The sequence below is a fragment of the Catharus ustulatus genome, chromosome 5 (assembly GCF_009819885.2).
Source record: "Catharus ustulatus isolate bCatUst1 chromosome 5, bCatUst1.pri.v2, whole genome shotgun sequence".
Taxonomy (NCBI): domain Eukaryota; kingdom Metazoa; phylum Chordata; class Aves; order Passeriformes; family Turdidae; genus Catharus; species Catharus ustulatus.
In genome coordinates, this window is record NC_046225.1 from 33,663,067 (window position 1) to 33,684,963 (window position 21,897).

Here is a 21,897-nt window from a genome sequence, read left to right on the forward strand (position 1 = left end):
ACCCATCCAGAGATTGTTCCTCAAGATCACCATGAAAGTGTCAAAGACTGGAGTAGACGGTTTGAGTCTTTTGCCTCTAATTGGATTTGAAACAACAAAAGAATTATAAAGGACTGTAGAACAAAACCAATGCATAAACCAAAAAAATATAAAGAGAGAAGGTAGTTAGGGACAGGGGAAGTAGCATTTCAGCAGTCTTCATAGGATGGGAAGATTACTAGAGTGCGTATCAGCAAGAGATGTGACATGGGAAAGTCTATGAAAGAAGAAACCATGAGTTCCTGAAATGCAGACAGACATGGAGGCACTCTGGTGTGATGGAGAGTGGTATACACAGCAGTACAAACACTGACAGGAAATACACAATTATCAAATTGCAGAGAATAAAGATGCATGTGAATTTTGGAATAACTGAATCGAAGCACAGTTCAATCATTAACCAAATGGACTGATGAATGTTGCAGTTATTTAAATAAATAAGGACTATTTGTAGCTGAGGGCACTTTGTCCTTATCAGGATTGAACCAAAAATACATTTGTCCTCCAGTACTCTTCCCCCAGTGCCCACATTAATGTAATTAAATTAACTATAGATGAAATCCTGACCTAATTGACAACATGAAAACAACTCTAAATTCTAATGTTTGGTCCAGAATTTCGCCCTATTTATAGGATTTACTTACAACAATCATTCACAAGAATGAAAACAAAACGTTAAAATAACTCTGTTAACTAAAATGAAAAAACAAATAAATTCTTGTGATTGGTTTTAGAAAAAAATCTATGTCCATTCATATAGGTTCACAGAAGTATACAAGTAGAGTAAAGTGTTTTGTACTTGAATAACCAAAATAGTTACAGGTATTTTCTCTTTTTCAGTTTAATCACTGCGGAGTTTTTTACCTCTCCCTTTCCTGCTTTGTGATGACTCAACTCTCTTCCTTATTGTCACAAAGGTCAACTTTCTTAATGAGCCCCAATTCAGCACAAACAGAAATACAGAAAATAGCACTTGTTTTGTCAGTCATAAAGCTGGCATAGGTTCCTAGTGCCATGTACTTGGATGTTTAAGTCCAAGCTAAAAAAAAAAAGTATTTTCTCACTTTGTGCAGAAAGAAATTAACAGACTGAGAAAAATAGGAAGGAAACACATACAGTTTCTGAGATTTTATAGAAGCAAAACCTCATCCTATCATACCTGATTTTAAAAAATTGACAGCTGACTTGATCATTTGCATTCTACTATTTATATTAAATGTAGTGCATTATTATAGCACATAATAAATTTCCTAGAAAACTGTAGTCTTCTTTAAATTTTGCAAAGATATTTCTACTCAAGCAACGGATTTCTTATATTGTATGCTTACAACCCCATTCAACAGGATCCAAATCCACATCTCCTGCTATGTTTTTAACAGTCTTATACTATTTTACTGGGTTTTACTCCTTATGGTTTTATACCACTCTAATATAACTATTAGAAAGAAGTCTTCCAAATGTATGTTGGAAAGCTGACAGTAAACCAGAAAAATCTACCATTTCCTGATTATGTTGTAGTGAAATAGGATTGTAAAAAAAGATTTTTTTCAAAAATTCTTTTAGCTGAAAAAGTGTCATTTCTAAGAAGAATGGAATGGAGATAATACAAAGCAAGGAGCAGTCAGTATGTGGTGATAAAATGGTTGTATGTGAAAGGAATGTATTTTGTGTTTCCTCAACCACCATTGTATAATACATTGAAAATATTTTTCTTGTATAAAACACTTTATATATTTTATTTGGTTTGGAGTTTTGGGGATTTTAGTAGTATTCTTGCAATGTTTGGTTATTTTTGGAAATGCAAAAAGGTAAATATCTTCAGTTTTATTTTTACAATAGAAATACAAGAAAATGTTAATGTAGAATTGACTGGAATTAAGTTTTGACCATCAAAGTGTCAGGAAACACTAGAAACACTTTTTTAACCAAAAAACCCCCTATATTCCAACAAGAAATTAATGCTCAGATGCCATCACCAGACACTCTATATCACATTTGGTATGAACTCTGTGCACAGGCAAGAGTATCCCATCTTTTCTCTTGGGTAAGTGTCACTGAAGCTACCACCTGAAGACTGACCTTTTTCATCCTACCTTGATGCTATTCTCATCCTTTGATTTGTCCACATTGACTCTGGGATTGTCTAGGACACCTCTGTGAAGTGCAACGCTTGAAGAAGAATGAAGAAGAACCAGGAGACATTGCTGAATATCACATTCCAACTACTCTGTCACAAATGCAAATCACATGGCAAATGTCCAAGTGGTCTTTATTGACAAATTAGTTACTGTCACATGAATTATCCTCAGTGCTGACTAAGGCAAGCATCCCTATGCTCTTAGAACTGAAAGCCTCTGTATTTTGAAGGTCTGGGAATGCCTATCCCTCAGCGATTTCAAATATTTCTTATTATCCAGATGAGATTTTCTGGAAGTCACAAAATACAGAAAGAGGGTTTTGAAAGTTATTTTGAAGGTTTTTATCTGATTCAGCAACATGCAATAGAATCTGAAGACTGTTTCCTGTCTTGCAGTTCTTATATAACTATTAAGCAGTTGAAAGAGCCTTAGCGGAGGATATCCAAATGACTTTAATCACTTTCATATTAATCACTTTCATACAACCATTCTTGCATTCTGAAAATCTCAAATTTTGAAAAATCAGGATTATCCTGACTACAGATAGAGGGAAGAATTTACCTTTCTTTGTCATTTTCAATGTCTTAAAGTTGCATAAATAGGGCAATCTAATATTCAACAAAAAGAGGTGACGATAACTTTCATGCTCCACAGTAAGGCATTGTCTTGGGTTGCCATACAGGATGTGACCAAAAGTATGTATTTTATCACCATCTATTGAGACCAGGTGGGGCAGTGATCCTTATCTCCACGGCAGATATTCTGCTAATGGGCCATCCATTGAAACCAGGTGGGGCATTGTTCTTTATCTTTTCACAACCCATCCTTCCCTCAGAGAGTTATCTTCTGCTAATGGCCCATTGAGTCCCACTGTATGACTGATAAGTCCCACTGTATGACTCATAAAATTATTTCATCTCATTGGGAGATGCTTCAGCCAGGGAGAGGAACCAAGCCTTTCCGACCTAGGTAAAAGCTGAGATTTGGAACAGCAAGGTAGACCTTTTTTTCCACTGGATTCCAGAGGAAAGCTGGACCTTTCCACATCAACATTGGACCTTCAGAGGAAAACTGCACCTTTCTACAGGACCACTGCTTCAACTGAATGCCAAGAAGACTACAGCCACCATTTAATGGGACTGCTATTAACACCCTGACTGACGGGATGTCAGGTTGTATTTCTGACTCTGTCAGTATTTTGGGTTTGTTGTTTGTAATACTGTATTTCTATTTTAATTTTCCTAGTAAAGAACAGTTACAGTAATTTCGCAATTATAAGCCGCACTGAGTATAAGCCGCACTTCCGGGTGCCAGTAACTTTCCGTTCTTTGTCCACCTATAAGCCGCACCTGATTATAAGCCGCACATTACAATACAGAGTGAGATAAAAGGTATCTATTCTATCACCATCTGTTGAGGATGGGGGCTGTGATCCTTATCTCTGCGGGAGATATTCTGCTAATGGACCATCCATTAAAACCAGGCTGGGCATTGTTCTTTATCTTTTCATCCTTCCTCCAAGAATCATTTTCTGCTAATGACCCATTGAGTCCCACTGCGTGACTGATAAAATTACTGCATCCCATTGGAAGTTGCTCCAGCCAGGGGGAAGAGCCCAACATTTCTTACCAAGATAAAAACAAAGATTTTGGGACACTAAGGTAGCCCCTTTCTCCACTGGACTCCAGACGAAAACTGGATTTCTCCACATCACCACTGGACCTCCGTAGGGAAACTGCACCTTCTGCAGCAGCACTGCTTCGACTGAACCACATCTGTCACTGCAGGAGGATGCAGCCACCATTTAATGGGACTGCTACCAACACCCTGCCTGATGGGGTATCAGGTTGTACTCTGACTTTGTTAGGGTTTGGAGTTTGTTTCTTTATAGTACTGTATTTCTATTTTAATTTCCCTAGAAAAGAACTGTTATTCCTAATTCTCATATTTTTGCCTGAAAGCCCCTTGATTTCAAAATTATAATAATTTGCAGGGAGGGGGTTTATTTTACATTCTCCATTTCAAAGAGGCTCCTGCCTTTCTCAGCAGACACCTGTCCTCCAAACTAAAATAGCAACTTTTTGTTCTTTGTCCATATATAAGCCGCACCGGATTATAAGCCGCACTTTGTGTTCGGACCAAAATTTTAGTCAAAATGGTGCGGCTTATAATCGTGAAATTACTGTCCTAATTCCCGTATCTTTTCCTGAGAGCCCCTTAATTTCAAAATTATAATAATTTGGAGGGAGGAGGTTTACATTCTCCATTTCAAAGACATTCTTCTGCCTTTCTTAGCAGACACCTGTCCTCCAAACTAGAACAGACATGGAACATCTCAAACCACAGCTGATAGCAAGGTCAAACCTTGTCTCTTCGCCTCCTTCAAAAATGCTGAGTATGATCTATAGCAATAGAAAGTTCCAGCAGGAAGAAAAAGAGAGTTCCAAAGAAGGATAAGGGCAATAAACATACAGGACCAAACTGATGCATCAGATTCACTGTTCATCTTCTTAGCATGATGCAGATGAGGGAAAACCACATGCTGCTAAGGAGGAAGAGGGGATATTCCATGTAGCAATGCACAGTGCTCATATTTCCTAATTCCTCACATAATAAAAGGGTGTCAACATTCAGTGCTGACAGTGCACTCAGTAGCTGCAATTTCTATGTTGAACACTTGGAAACAAAACAAGGGCAGAGTCGTTGCTGGTCTCTCTCAAATTGACTGCTTTGGGTAGTCTCCTATGCTTCAAGCCAGCCACACCAACAACATAAAATTGTTTGTAAGGTCCTACTAGGTACTCCCTGTTCATATTCCTTAATAGCCTCCAAGTTCCCTACTGTTCTGAGTGAACCATATAATACACAATACATGTATTTCCTCAATACATACTGAGGAAAAGAGAGTAGGTGCCATTAAAAGTATTAAAAATTATCCCTTATTTCCAAAGTCATTTGACATCTTTGAATATCACCTGTGGGAGTCATCACTGAGGAACACCTGTACCCTAACTCTTGTTCCCTGGCAGGCATCAGTTTAAGTAGTGGCGATCTCAAAGATAAAAGTTCCAAGGGGTTATGTGATCACCCATGTTAATGTCTCATAAATATTCCTGACCCTCATTTCCCAGTTATCATTGCCACTCCCAGTTCCAGGATGTTCCCCATTCCTCATTTCCCCATTGGTCCCTACCTTCCCTAGCCCCACCTCTGCACCACTTTTTCCTCTACCCATTGGACCCTGACCTCAACTCCACCTCCTTTCCTGCTTCCCTTTTATACCCTGGACCACCCCATATCTTTTGTTCTCGGCCATCGACCCCTATAGAGACATAATCTGTGTTTGGATTTTTGGGCCTCGTCCCACATTTGTTTTCACCATTATTAAAGTTCTTTATGTTACTACTCATGGCTGTTGCACCTGCTCTTCACTTATTTTCGCCACTCCTACCCTGATATCAGAAGAACCCTGAACCCTCAAAAGCATTCTTGGGGTACACCCTCACCCCCTGACAATCATCCATGAAAAACAGTCTGGATTCAGCTCTGTGTTTATCCCCAGTTTTGGCTGCTCTTAAAGTCCAAGGGAGATATAAATCTGGAATATTTAAAAACTACTCATGAAGAACCGTTTACAGCACTGGGAAAGTAGCCCTTTCCAGTTTTTTGGGTTTGTTTTTCTTTTTTTTGTTTTTTTTTTTAACCATGATGGGATAGCAGAAACATGCCTGGGAGGATAAACACAGACACTCTTTGCTTTGCATAAATCTCTTTCTAGATTAGCATACCCATAAGGCTATCCCCACTCACTTGAGATAATAATGCAGGGATAAAGTATCCCACTAGAAGCTCTGAGAGAAAAATTTAAAGCTATGTCTTGGAATGCAAGGGGGAGAGAGTAGTTAGCTGCAGTTCAGTGTCTAAAGTCATAAGACTGTACTGCTTTGTTCAAGCTTTTATCCCAGACAGTCTATGTCTACAGTAACACACTGGTTCAAATCAAATCATACTTTTGAAGGAAGCTGTCTTGTTCCATGAAAGCTTAAACTGATCTTTGGCCATGATATGTCAATTCATAGGTGGAGAGCAGTGTAGGAAAAGGTTAATTTCTAGCCAGATCAGCTCTATAATCCATCTCACCATTCATATCAACACCACTGGCCAGCAGATGTAAATGAAAGACTGATCCAGAGATGTAATAAGTTGTGAGGGATAGCAGTGACCCCAACAAAGTTCAATTAACACTACTAATCTATTTAGCTACAAAGTGAAATTGCACACCTTACTCTATGATCATAGCTTTACTTGCCCAGTTACATCAAAGTGAACACAAAAAACTTTAAATCAACTTATTTAAAATATAACTGACAGGCTGTTTAAGCAAGCTTAGAACAGTATCTCTCTTACATTGTTGTGACAATAAATGTGACCAAGAATCCCACAGCAAAATGGAAGACACCTTTGCTATTGTGAATCTCAATTATCTATTATATAATCTATTGTAAATACCCATCATAGAGCAGCATTCTAGTTTTTAGGGTGGTTTTCTGATCATAACAGCCTTTCATGAACATCCAGAAATTTAGGACTCTTCTTTAGTAATACTCACTTTTACCATTAATATTTTTCTGTTGTTAGATTTGCTCACTGGCTCTAATTTTTTAATATTTCCCACAGATGGCCAGAAATAACATGCATGCAAGGATAAATAGGAGGATGCACATTTCAAAACAATGACATAATCTTCATTACAGAAGTGTTCATCTATTAATTAAGTGTGGAGCTGCACATATGGTGTCTGATTTATCCTCATATTTTCACTGATGCAAACTTGCTATGATAATATTAATGTAAATGTAACCATACCACTTTTCAGTCTGGGAGCGCTGACAAGCTTTTTTTTTTTCTTCTCTTTTTCCACTAGTAATTGCACTTTTTTCGTTCCCACTAGAAACTGAAAGAAACGTAGCTACAAAGTCACAGGTTTAGCTATTACAGACTTTTCTTTTCCTTCGTGTATTTAAGGGAAGTAGCTACTTCCCTTAAATACACAAAGAATTTCATTCTCTTTTGGTGAATTAGGAGTCAGTTACATTCTTCTAGTTTTGCATTATTTCATCAGTGTTTTCACTCGAGCAGGTGCTATGATAGCCAGCAAACAAGAAGAGTTTCTCTAGTGAAATATGTCTAAGACTCCTGTCCTCTGCCTAAATATCTTACACTAAAATTTAATTCCTGCTGAAGAGAAAAATTACACTGTCTTTTAACAGAGAGCAATAGAAAAACTATTTCTCAGTCCATAAAGTCCTTCCCTGTAAGAATACTTAACAGTACACATACAAATTGGTAATTTGTATGTACAATTACTAGGTTTTTTATTTCACTTATCACTCACTTTCCACTCTGTTTTTTAAGCCCTGATCTGCAAATTCTGATCCTTCACTTTAACATTGAGCATTTATGTGTTTTTTCTGGGTATAGGTCTATATTAGCACAAGCCAAAAGGAGTAGCAGGACTCAACTCCTGTTCATACTGTTTAGTTCCTAGAAAGGATCACCTTCTATTTTCTGCACTCCAATTCTTGATAGTCTTGAGAGACTAGGCAAACTCAGAAATATCCTAAATCAGAAATTTATGAGCAACACTGCTTAAAAGGTATTTTTTCATATTCAAGAATTCAAAGATGAGATTTCCACATGGTGATAATACCAGCCTTCCCCTCTTGCCCCCGCTTCCCACCCCAACCTCCCCCTGCTTTCTATGAAGTATAACTAAATTGTAAAAATATTTACAATTTTACGGAATAGTCTTTCTCTGGATTGTTTCTCCTCCACTTGTACGTATTAACGAACTTCAGAATAATATTTCTGCCTCTCTGAAGCTTCACTTCTAAGCCTCATATTAGTTGAACCTTCTATGAGCATGAATGTATGCTCATTTTAAAACAGCTTGACTCTTTTCAGTAGCACTTCTCTATTTCATTGTGCCTCAATTAAATTTCCTTATGGAGGTGTTCTAATTTGTGAAATCTTACAGCTGACATTTTGTATTCCATGAAAAGGCTACATGATGAACAGTTACAAATTGTTGTAGATGATTAAATGCACAATCTTTGACACAAAAAACTGGATTTCTGAAGCCAAAAGGTCTCTTGTGAAGTAAATTACTATCAAAAATAGATAAAGTAAGCCCAATGCAAAACACAGCAGGAAAAACAAACTGCATAATTTCTTATGGACCTATGTACCAGAAAAATAAGAAAATTACTTATGCATTATTTCTGACCCACACAAATAATTCCAATGTAGTTATAACAGGATTGTAAAAGAACTGATCCCTCAGCCACTGGTCAAAAGCAATGAAAAATTCATGATGATTATTGGTATACAAACCTAGCCTAAATACAGAATAAAGAGTACTGAGAAGACATCTTTCTTTAAATATTCACTGATTAGAGTGATAGCAATAAACTCTTTGCAGCAAATGGTATTCCTTCTTGACATCCCCCTGAAATTTGCTGTGGCTTGTGTATCGATTGAGTTTATCAATGATAACCTCAGAAATTCAGTTCTACAGAGAAATGGTGAACTGATGTTTCAAAATCCCTTAAATTACCAAATATGTTCCTTTCTTTAAAACATCAAAGAGGGTCTCATGGTTGATAGGTAAAAATCAATATTCCACAGAAACCTTCTGCTGTGTGCTGGGATAAGGAAATTGATTTTGAAAATCAAAATTATAATCTGAGATGTTAAGGATCTCAGATATATGGGAAGTTTAAAATGAGTCCTTACTTTGAATATTGAAAAAAACCCCAACAATTATTAGTGATTTTTGCAATGTTTTTATATAACACCAAAACTCTTTTCATAGCTCTTTTTGGAAGAGCCTCAACTGAACAGAATCATGGAGTCATTAATCATTGGAAAAAACCTCTAAGATCACTGAGTCCAACCCTTTGCCTAGTACCACCATGTTCACCATTAAACACTGGCCCCAAGTGACACATCCACATGTTTCTCGTCCACTTCCAGGGATAAACCACTTCCCTAGGCAGCCTGTTCCAATGCTGACCACCCTTTTAGTGAAGACAGTTTTCTTAATGGGAAATATTTAATACTCAACATAACAGTTAAACAATACAAATTTTAAAATACAGAATTTACATCCATGCATACAATTTCCAGTTCACTTTCTTAATTAGAAAAAAGAATGAAGGCAAAAACCTGTTTGTATTTTTTTAACCATTGAGAGCTTCGTGATCAGCTCTTTAGGCCTTTTTTTCACCATTTACTCACAACTCCAGAAATATGCCCAGATTATAAAAAATACAAGACTAAACACTCACTAAATTTTAGTGAGACAATCCATTAAAATTGGATCTTAGCCTCTCAACAGGCAAGCAGAGATTGTTAAAACTGAAGTTATTAACCATAATATCTCACACTGTTCATCGAGGAGTCAGATGCAGCACATAAATTAATAAAAGCACTCTAAATCATTAGAGTCAGCAAATTATATCACAAACTTTAATTTACATCTCTTTATAAATGTGAGAGCTGTTCTATCTGAGAAACCATGAGAACAGGATGGTGCTATTTTTCATATGGATTTCAGAGACCATAGAAGTATAAATCAAATTTTCAGTATAGATTTATTAATGATTTATGTGTATATTATGCGTATTTTTACAAAGACAAGCATAACAGCCCTTTCAGAAGTTTACTTATGCATGGAAGAGATTACTGAGAGCCTAGAGCAGTAGATGAATGCAACTATGACACAGAAAAGACATAAAGGACATGAATATATTAAAATATTAGATTTTTCATCTTTTGGGGATGCCAATTTTAAGATCTGATGCTTGAAGCACTCTATTAATGTTTCAAATGCAACCTCCAATATGCAGAAAACCTCCCCCCATCCTGCTGACTGCACCAAGAATATACAAATGTAGATTGTTCAAATATTTCTGTGAGAAAAATTCTCCAAGCACAAAATAAGAGAATCTGCCTATTATTAGACAGTAGACTAAAATGCAACTATAGCTAAACAACACATTTTAAATTTAATAGAAAAACTATCTTCAGTACAAAAAATAATTAACATTATGCAAAAGTTAAATCTCGGAGTGATGTAAATTATGTTTTTTCTTTCATTGTCCCAAGAAAAGAACTCAATCAGCCCATGTATCTAGATCTAGAAAAAAATGTACAGAATTTTACTGTTTATAAAAATCAGCCTTGAGCAAACATCAAAAAATCTAAAAGAGAAATATTTTTTTTGTCTCAAAACACTACCATAGCACTAATTATCACTGGAAATCTGAATTACATGAGAATATAAAGGTAATATAAATGAAAGATAGAAACATGACATATAGTTTAGAGGACCAACAAGTTTAAAAAATAATATTTTAACTCTCCAATATACTAGCCAAATTCATTCACCTTAAAAAGCATAGGAAATAAATGAAACATATAATCAATCTTCAAACTATCATTACCTGGTGCTGTGTCTTGTAGCTTATTTTAAATAAGAATTTTCTCTCTGTCAAAGTACTTGGTAATATGGAAGAGCAGTAGTGTGATGAACTGTATTTCAACTTGAAAATCGGCCCTCAAGATTAAAAACATCAATTTCTCACTGAAACTGAGGCTATGGTTAACCTTGGCTGTTGTAAGGAGAGAGAGGATCCATGCAACTTAATTCCACTTGACAAGGACAAGCCCAAAGTACTTTCATAAGGGGCTTGTCTTCCTTCTCTGTGGCCTTTCCACTGCGAAAACTGATGATGAGATGAATTTATGTTTTCATCTTGAAACTGAGCCCAGAGAAGGGCACAAGGTCAAAATAAGATGCTGCTTTAAAAAAATCACTAAATTTAATAAAAATTACATTTCTATTTTTTTAATCTATACTAGAGAGACATGGACTTGATGTACTGACCACTCAGTGAATGAGAAATTGGCTGGACGGTCAGACTCTGAGTGCTGTGATCCATGGCTTAATATCCAAGTAGAGACCAGGGACAAGTGGCATTCCCCGGGAGTTGGTATTGGGACTGGCACTACTTTACATCTTTTGTCAGTGGCATGGACAGTGTGATTGAGTGCATCATCAGCAAGTCTGCCAATGACTCAAAGCTGCGACGTCTAGTTGCACAGCAGAAGGAAAGGATGCAATCCAGAGGGACCTGGACAGGCTTGTGAGGTGGGACTGTGCATAACTCTTCAAGTTCAACAAGGCCAAATGCAGGTCCTGCACTTGGGTCCTGGCAATCCCAAGTACAAATAAAGGTTGGGTGGAGAAATAGATTGAGAGCCTCCATGGTGAGAAGGACTTGGGGGTATTGGTTGGAAAGAAGAGCAACATGACTCAGCAATGTGCACTTGCAGTGCAGAAAATCTTGGGCTGCAGCAAAGGAATTATGGACAGAAGGTCAAGTGTCGTGATCCTCCCCCTCCATTCTGTTCCTGTGAGACCCCATCTGGAGTACTGCATCCAGTTCTGAGAATCCCAACGTAATGATCAGGTCCTGTTGGAGTGAGCCCAGAAGAGGGCAACCAAGACGACCAGAAGGCTGGAGCACCTCTCCAGGCTCAGAGATTTTGGGTTGTTCAGGTTGCAGAAGACAAGGTCCCAGGGACACCACATGGAGGCCTTTAAGGCCCTAGAGGGGCCCTACACGAAAGATGAAGAGGCATGTTTTACAAGGGCACATAGTGATGGGATGAGGGAGAATGATTTTAAACTGAGAGTAGTTTTAGATTATATATTAGGAGGAAATTTTTCACTATGAGAGTGTTGACACACAGCTTACTCAGAGAAGCTGAGGACGTTCCAAGCCCTGGAAGTGTCCAAGGCCAGACAGGATGGACTTTGCACTCTGGCCTAGTGGAAAGAGTCCTTCCCCATGGCAGAGGGTTGGAATGACATATCTCTAAGGTCCCTTCCAATCCAAAACATTCTTTCCTTGATAATATCAGATTTTGCACTCTTATGAATACTGCAGAGATAACTGAGCAAAAGTTTGGAATGGATACTGTCTTTCAGAGAATTTTCTGAGTATTCACCTCTCAGACCCGAGAAAGATCTGTAAAACACTGAGAAAATCTGCCTTTAACAAAAGTACCTGGTCTCAGATTTCTTTTAAGTCTCAAATCTCTCATAAAAGGTGAATAGTTAACCAAGATGTTGTACAATGTCATGTCTTATAAAAGTTTCTGCTTTTTTTAGATTTAAGACTCAAAGCAGACCCTTAGGAGGGAAAAATTAGACGCTGCTGTAAATGATGATGCAGAAAGAATGCAAGCCTCTCCAAAATGTGACAAAATAATTATCTTTCTTTTAAAATATAAATGCAAAAGTATTTTCAAAATTAACAAAGTGCATCTCTTCTTTTACTTAGGTACAATAGGTTATTTTCTGCTCTATGAATAAAAATTTGGACTATTGCCACACTAAATCATAGGTATTTGTGAACTGGTCATTCATTCGTTTGCATTTAGCTTTCCATTGCACTATACTTTGTCCTCAGAAAGCAGATGCTTGTCTGTTCTGCATATGCGCTAAATGTGTTTGAACCCTGCATATTTCTTGTTATCACTGGAAAGCAATGATTGTAACCAAATGCAATCCTCAATTGCACATATAATTGTAACATTAGTGCACTATATTCACATTGTAACAGAATCAAAAGTTGCATTTATTCTTTTGACTGCTTTTGCATACAAATCAAGACTTCCATTGATCTTCCAGGATGATGTGAAATTGCTTTGGTTTTTCTTTCCCAGCAATCACTTATGACCAAATTTAATAAAACTCATAAACAGCACGTATTTTCAGTTAAAGTGGTGTTTTAAGTAAAGTTTACAAAAGAAAATACATAAAAGAAATAGAACTTGAAATGTTGAACTTTAAAACCAATCATAATATGCAAGCAGTTTGAAAGCAAAGTTTATTTCTACTACTTATCATGTAAGAATTTTCTACCTGTTTTGGTTTGCTCATTGATTTGTTTAAATGTATATAATGATTTACATCCTATTTAGGAAGACAAAGTTTTATTATAATAATAAAAATATGTACAGTACAGAGTTACAATGCAGAAAGCCTCTAAAATATTTTACTTGCTAAAGGAAGTAGAGGAAGTACAGTAATTTCACGAATACAAGCCGCACCAATTTGACCAAAATTTTGGTGGAAACCCGGAAGTGCGGCCAATATTCCGGGGCGGCTAATACATTAACAAAATTCTAAAAGCTGCCAACACGGAAGTGAGAGCCCGCGGCAGCCCCAAGCCAAGCTGGAGCCCGGCCGGCCCCGGCTGAGGTGGGAAAGCCTGGCAGAGGCGGGGTCAGCAGTGTGGGGGCGGGCGGCTGAGCCTGAGCCAGCAGGGCGGGGCAGGGGGGGCGGCAGAGCCCGGGCCAGCAGGGCGGGGGAGCCCGGGAGAACTGGGGCTAGCAGTGCAGGGGAGCATGGCAGAAGTAGGAAGGCCGGCGGGTGGGGCTGCCTGGCAGCGGGGGAAATGCAGCAGAATCGGGGCCAGCAGCGTGGGGGAGCCCGGCGGTGCAGGGACCTGCAGTGCTGGCCAGGGCGAGGAAACGCGGCGGCAGTGCAGATGGGAGGGGGCGGCCGGCGAGCCTGGCAGCGGCGGCAGCGGCTGGCCCGCCGGCAGGGCGAGTACGTGAATGCAGCGGCGACACGACCGGCATGCCTGCCAGCGGCGGTAGCGGCTGGCCCGCCGGCAGGGCGACTACATTAACGCAGCGGCGACGCGGCCGGCATGCCTGCCAGTGGCGGCAGTGCCTGGCCCGCCGGCAGGGCGACTACGTTAACGCAGCGGCGACGCGGCCGGCATGCCTGCCAGCGGCGGCAGCGCCTGGCCCGCCGGCAGGGCGACTACGTGAACGCAGCGGCGACGCGGCCGGCATGCCTGCCAGCGGCGGCAGTGGCTGGCCCGCCGGCAGGGCGAGTACGTAAACGCAGCGGCGGGGCGGTGCTGACGGGAGAGGGGGGGCCAGTGAGCCTGGCGGTGGCTGCAGCACCACCCGGCCAGCCCCGTCAGCAACCATGAGCGGGCCGAGCCTGCCTGGCCCCGCCCCGAGCCAGTAAACCCCGCTATGCCGCGATCCTGTTACTAATTGGCCAATTTGTGAAAGCTGCGCACGGATTCTCGCGACGAACGAAAGTGCGGCTAATATTCGGGGTGCGGCTTATCTATTGACAAAGACAGCAACATTGTCGAGGCACCGGGGGTGCGGCTTATAATCCATGCGGCTTGTATTCGTGAAACTACTGTAATTTCACGGAAGGAAGTAATTTCATGATTATAAACAGCACTATTTTGACTAAAATTTTGCTCCCAAACCGGAAATGCGGCTTACAGTCAGGAGTTGCTATTATATGAAAAAAGTTCAGAAATTTCCAAACCTGGAAGCGCCAGCCAGGGTGCCGAGTCAAGCACCTGCCGGTAAAACCCAGGATTGCGCGACTGTTACAAATTGGTTACTCTGTTGCAAGACAGGTGGAGACGGGCTCCATGCTGGCAGCACGGGGGGGAGGCAGGGGGCTCCCTCCTGCCGGCCCCTCGGCCCGGGGGAGAGGCATGGGCTTGTGCCACTGGCCCTGTGGTAGGGTGGGGGTGGGGAGGGCTCTGTGCCTCACTCCCGCTGCCACCGTGGATGAAGGCGGGCTCCGTGCCTCCCTCCCGCTGCTGACGTGGGTGCGAGTGGGCTCCGTGCCTCCCTCCCACTGCGAGTGTGGGGCAGTGTTGGGCCAGGGCGAGCGATCCCGCGATTCCATTACTAACTTGTTACTTTGTTGTGTGTGGATCCTCACTGTGAACGAAAAGTGCAGCTTATATTCTGGTGCGGCTTATACATGGACAAGGACCTAAACATTGCTGACACCCAGACATGTGGCTTATAATCAGGTGCGGCTTATAATCATGAAATTACTGCATGTAAAATAATAATCTAGAAGTTCCTATCATTTAATAAAAGAGCATTTTTAGCAAAGGATAAGTTTTTATTTGATTAAAGTTACAAGTTGCTTTCAGATTACTTTGTTTATTTTTGTAGATATTAGGAAGTTCCTTATGAAGGAACTAAAAATACTTTCAGAAAGTTTTTAATATGCTGATGTGAAAATGATAGTGGCTCTTACCACAAGACTGTCTATTCAGTGGTAAAAATATTTCAGATTACAGTAAGCCTCACTTGGAATAAAATGAGAAGAAAGTTCTCTCTGTCAGGAAAAGAAAGAAGTATTTTAAATATCCTTCATCTTCCAGCTAACATTTTCAAGTACTTTATTGCACAAAAAAAAATCTTTCTGAGGTCTGCTCTGAAAAGAACTGCTGGACTCCAACCTCAGTTAATTCAAATGCAAATAAACTGTGAACTTCAACCTACTTTAAGCAATCAGCACAAGCATTGCCAGCTCTCCTCTCATTTAACTCTTTAGAACTTCTTATTTTCTTAAGATTTGTACCACTCAACTATGCAGCCAAATAATTCACCACTGATTTTACATAATGTGTGGTATAAAGAATGATTAATTGAGTAGACTTACTATGATCATTTCTAGTATAGTAGGTGCAAATACCTGCACAAACATTGCTATCAAATGAAGTTAAAAATAGATAACGAATACATATTTCCTATAATTGTCATCCCCACTTGGTAAGGAATCATGCCTGGTTAACCCACAGGAACCTCTCTTTGCCAGTATATTTTGCCAATGCAAACAGAAGTAACAATGGCATTGAGGAAACAAGAGATACTGGCAATTAGGAAACTTTTTTGAAGTTCTTTTGCCACAATAACTCAGCAGAAATTCCTTGATGTGCACTGACCCATCCAAATAAAGATTCATGTTAATAAATGCAACTGCTAGAAATGAACACAACCTACCAGAACTTTGTAACTAGACATTACTCAATGCAAAAGCTAAAGAAACAACTTGTAAAATAATACAATTTGTATTACTTGTAAAAAATACAAAAGAAGAGAATAAAGCTGTGGATTTGATTTCTCTTGAATATTTTTCCTGGGTAGCAGCAACTCATGATATTGGAGGTGTTAGAGGGAGTTTCACATGGTGCTATTTTCCAAGGGTCTAAACTGCTCCTGCTCTTGGGCAACCCAGAGCTTTCTCAATGTCTCTTTACTACAGAGAAAATAGTTGACTTGATGCTTTTCTGATAATATAAAATTGATCTTTGTCTTTTCTGTCTACCAAGAGGCAGGGAAAAGCATGCTGTATTAAATATGTATAATATCCTATGCAAACAAGTTTCCAGTATTTTCATTTGGCAGCAGCTATTCCCTGTACTTCAGAAGGTTTAAAAATAATAATAATAAAAGCTTGAACTAAACAACAGGATTAAATATATTTACAAACAAACTTGTTAATCTATTTACTTCAAAATTATGTGGCATAACAGACCAAGCTACACTGAATGGTTAAAGATATGGTCCTGTTTTTGCTTAGAAAAATTGTAGAAGAAAGTCAAGAGTGGCATTTGAGTCATTACTTCCCCTTGAGCAACTGATTCACTCCTGCGATATTTAATGTCCATAATTATCCTATAATATTTTCCAGTCTGGAGAAAAATAATCAGAACTTACTTCCTAAACTTCATTTGACATCTTACCTTTGAGATATCGAAGCCAAGTTCAGATCTGTTAAATGGCAGAACTATTCCTATTGGAGTTCCATCTTTAGATTTGAAACTAACAGAGACTTTTTTAAATATTATTTTATAGTCTCTAAAAGAGAAGACTGACAGAAAAAATTGTATTTTCTGAAATATTGTATAAAGGGACAGTTTGGATGTGTTTTTCTAATAAAAATAAAAGTTTGGTATTTTAAAGAAACCTTATTTACATGATTTTAACAGTTCTTTTATTCTAAGATTGAATATTTCTTTTAAACAAATACTGAGGATTATTGGATGAACTCACACACAAATAAAAACAGCATGAAACACTGACACCATTAGGTAGATCTAGAACACACCTAGAACAGAGTAATCACAATATTTGGGCTTTCACTCATCATCACTTGCTGTCAAAGGCCTTAAACCAGGAAATAACTAAGGAATCCAGTGGCAATAGTAGGCTTTGGACCCTGAAAGGGTTGTGCATATGCTGATTTTTTCAATAATTGTATGTGCTCTCATAAGCACACCCTTGTGTGTTGCCAGCTTAAGGAGAGTCCATAAAGTAGCTCTTTAAATTAATATTTTCTCCAAATCATGTTTTTGTAACCAAATTCTTTCCTGATTTCACATTAGTTCTGCAGTCAGCTGGTTGGTCAAGTCATTAACAACTTTTGTATGATGTTGATAAAGGACTTGGAATTGTGTCTTATACAAAACCATATTCTTACAAGTTTACAAATATGCTTGAACAAGGTTTACTACTGCAGAGCAGACTTCTGTTTAGAACAATGACCATTATGGCTATGGACTACACTTAATGTATACATATATTTAGAATACCATTTTGTTGAAAAATAGCAGCGCCATTTTACCTCCTTCAGAGTATATGTATAAATTCAAATATCCATTTTTCAAACATAATTTATCAAATAAATCAGCCTAATATAAATGAAAGTACAATCAGATGTAAATTTTAAAGCATAGAATCAATGTCTTAGTATCAAAGTTTATCATCTGATTGATGTTGATAAAATGACTGATCTCAGAAAGGTCAATGACTTTTAATCATGTAATGATGGAGATAGTCCTGTTAACTGGAAAAAGACTATGTGTATGAATATATTAATAGATATCAATCAAGTGATTGCAGATTCAGGTCCTGTATAAACATTATAAGTTTAGATATATAACTAGTGGGTTGGGGTTGTAATATTGTGGGTCTTTCTTCCTCTCAGTATTATTGTAGCATCTGCACCACAAGGTTCAAAATAACTTTTTCAAAATAATTTTGTAATGTCTACTTCAAAAAGGAATCATCCGGAATCTCCATACCATAAAAGCCATCATATAAAATTATAGCAAAATATTCCAAAGCAAATCAATATTTATGTCAATGACAGATGATAAAAGCTATCTTTAGCTAATGGATAGACTGTTAATGAAGTCTTGCAAACAGTGCAAGTGTTATGTACTAAACTTTCATTCCCTACTGTTCAGAGAGGGAGAGCTGTTTTATGACTGGGGAGAGGAGAAGGGGGAGAGAATAAAATGTATTTCCTAATTCTATCTAAACACAGTGAAAGTCTTGGCACCAAGAACTACTTTCTCCTCATTTTTCTAGCTTTCAGCTTTACCCATCAGTAGCTCTGTGCTGTTGCCTGATGGTTATCTTTAGCTGATACAAACATTCAGCAAAATAGAACACACCTTAATATTAAGGAAATGATGCTGGAGTAAAAAAAGTCTACAATAATAAGAAGCAGCCTTTCATCAGCTTCCTCCCATCAACACAAGCTGCTTTATGCTCACAGCTACTACAACTGCTAGCACTTGTGCAGGACAACTGTGTAGAGAAACACTTGTGGTTTAGGTCCTAGTTTCTAAGAAAATTCATCACAACCAAAAGAGTCTGAAGTGTTACGAAATCCTAAAAAAACACAAGGTGGAGACCTCATTTGCCTGCTTATTCTGTTCTGTTTTCTCAGTAGCACTGGTTAGCAGCAGCTTATTCCCTCTGGAGTGTGCCTTAATCTCAGACAGACACCCCTGCATGGTGCTCAGTTCTGCGTGTGCAGAAGTCACAGCACAGCGCTCAGCTCCATGTGCACAGAAAAAATCCCTGTGTAACACTGAGCTCTGCATGTGCACAACTCTGACAACTCACAGAAGCAGCAGTAAACTCCTCTGTGAAGCAGAGCTCCTTACCAAGCTCATGAAATGTTAAACACTGTTGAAAGAAAAAGACATTACATCTGCCCACACTTCTCAGTTCTATTCAATTGCTGACAACAGCAGTCCTATAAATGTAACATAATATGGTATTATTAAATCCAAGATTCACACTTGTGCCTTGTTGCATCCTGGAAGCAGGCCTGATGTGCAGCCAACATCAAAGGACAAAAATTCACAACTTTCACAGACACACACACCCCCCACATTGACCTTGGAGGTAGAGGTGGTGATGATGCCTTTCATAAAACATACTGTTTCCCAAGTTGACAGTGTAACAGTGCTGAATTGTTTGTCAAGTAACAGGGTATCACTGTCGTTTTGTTACACAGTATACAGGCATGAACAAGAACACAGGTCAACATGAGGCTATGCTTTTAAATCCTCTTTAATTCCCTCTTTACTCTTTACTTTCCAGAATGACCTCGCATATCCTGTCTTCCCCCAGACAGAATCAACCAGAGCTTTTCTAGCCCCCCGCAAATGCGTATTCATACAAAGAAGGCTCTGTAATGTCTTTTGAGATTGTTCTGCAATATTCAAGATTTCTAAAATAAAACATTTCCAATCATTTTAAAATTACTCTGAGAGACAGTTTTCAATAAAAATAAGCCTTGAACTTTTCATTCAGATTCATCTTTTGTTTATGGAGCTCTTTTCACTGAAAGCTGCACCCCTTTTCCCAGCCTTGCTCCTATACTGACCTAAGGATTACCAAGCTTCCAACTTTGCTCTGCCTTTAATTGTCAGCTCTTCCACCCCATCCAGCACCTTTACGTGAAAAATATGCATATGAATGTGTGTATATATATCAGCATTGCTGCTTACCTTGTCCAACAGTCACTAAAATCTACAAGGGGGAAAGAACAAAACCCCTCAGTTCGACGGGTCCTCGTTCAAATCGCAAAGAGAGGAACACTTCTTCCTTTAACAAAGCCACGAGCGGCTCCGTCGCGATCCGGTGAGCGAGCAAGGGAGCAAGCGGCCGGTCCGGAGCCAGGCGGGCGCAGCAGCCGCCCTCAGGGCGCTTCCCGGAGGGGCAGGCGGAGGCTCCGCGGTCGAGGCGCCGCAGGGAGGCGGCGGGCGCCCTTCAGCACCGGCGCGGCGCGGACAGCAGCGCTCCGCCCGGCCCCGCTGCCGCCCGTCCGCCCGCCCCGCCCCCGCACCGCCCCCCAGCGGCGGGCGGGCTGCCCAACTTGCGCTTCTTCCTGGACCCCACGCCTCCCTCGTCTGGCTTGTTGCGTTTTTCTGCCGGGGGGGAGGGTGGAACGTCTCGCGTTGCTCCAGGCCTTCTCGCCGAGGGGCTCCCTGCCCGTGCAGGGGGCTGTTATCCCGGCAGAGGTCACCGAGTACCTCCTTCGCTTCCCCTCGGCAGCGCCATTCATGACCCCGCTCCCTGGGCCCGGCCCGCACTCCTCGCGTTGCGCGCAGAGCCCCGGCCCGCCGGCAGCGAGAGCAGCTGCTGTGAAAGAGCGAGGAACTCCCCCCTGAAGCACACAGGAGTGATGTGCCGGCGTGTTTCACCCGGGGGTTATGCAATAATAATATATCAATGGGCTGTGTGAAAGCTCAAGTGTGCTGGAGGCTTTGCGCACCTGAATCGGTAAACCCTAGCGTCCGCACCAGATTAAAGTGCTTTAGTGACAAGGTCCCCGGGAACCCTTGCCAGAAACATGGACATGTGACTGGGAATCTTAGTTATGCAAAACATAAAGGGGAGGGGGGGAAATCACTTTGAGATAAAACCATTAATTACATGCTCCAGTTATAAGCAGGAGTAGAGGTATCTTTGAATGAAGCAGGACAATCAAAACAAAAAAAATAATCCAAGTGGAAACGAATCGCCTAAAAACTTAGAGATATATTCATGTGAAGTCAAGCAGAGAAACAGTATTTTGAAGTCTCACTTGAATCTGCTTTTTTGTGAGATAACAGGTTTAGTTATCTGATTTATTACTTTTAAATTAATTTACTATCCCTTCCATAATTTTTAAAGAGTAGCTCTTCCATATTCAATGTGAAATCATTATGAAAATGAAGTATCTACTTCTCATGCCATTATAGATTACCTGTTTTGTGCCTTTTGGAAAAATACATTACAGATTAAAGTATTAAACTGTCTTTAAATCACGCATGGCTAGGGTAAAGCCAGACAGAGGTCAGCTGCTCTGACGTACATCAGCTTTCTAGGTTAATTACACTTGCGTCCACATGTGGAATGAATATGTAGTGAAAAACAAAAGTAGGTAAATACCATACCTAAAAACTGAACTAGTTAACATGGGAAATAATAATACAGGACAGGTTGCATTGCATTAGCTTATTACTGTTTTGTGAGGGAGTTCTTACTGGACTGACAATTAGGTCATGGCACTGCAAGAAGGAATATGGTTAACATCGACACACAGAGTGTGGAGCATGAAGCCAAATAAACCAGACTTTCATTGACCCAACCCTTTCTAATTGCCAGTTATCATGAAGGCAGCTTGTCTGGCATCTGAGTTGCATTTCTGAAACCCTATTATTTTACTCCTCATTTTTCTCTTAAGCGCTCTCAGGTTTTTTGCAAAGTACAGACAGTATAATTGCACTACTTAAGGACAACTTTTGCAGTACAAAATTGACACTGAGTCTGCTAGCACAGCTGCACCAGAAACTCTCGAGGGACAGAGGTAAGCCCCAAACTGGCTTGTTCAAAACTGAGGGGAAATTGAAATGTTGTGAGGGTGAATAGGGACCTTGTTCATCCATTCTGCTTTGCCATTTTGAAAGTACACAAAACAAATAATCAACAATTACGTAGATGTTTTATATAACCC

At 39.8% G+C, this 21,897-nt stretch overlaps 1 protein-coding gene across 2 annotated transcripts in view; it reads right to left on the reverse strand.

Annotated features, from left to right (window-relative positions):
• Positions 1–20,164, reverse strand: part of FSTL5 (follistatin like 5) — a 316,275-nt gene extending 296,111 nt beyond the window's left edge. For both annotated transcript variants that reach the window (XM_033060226.2, XM_033060225.2), the window contains exon 1: positions 19,907–20,164. The gene's annotated coding sequence lies outside the window, so the exon portion shown is untranslated. The remainder of the gene's footprint in view (positions 1–19,906) is intronic.
• Positions 20,165–21,897: the final 1,733 nt, after the last annotated feature.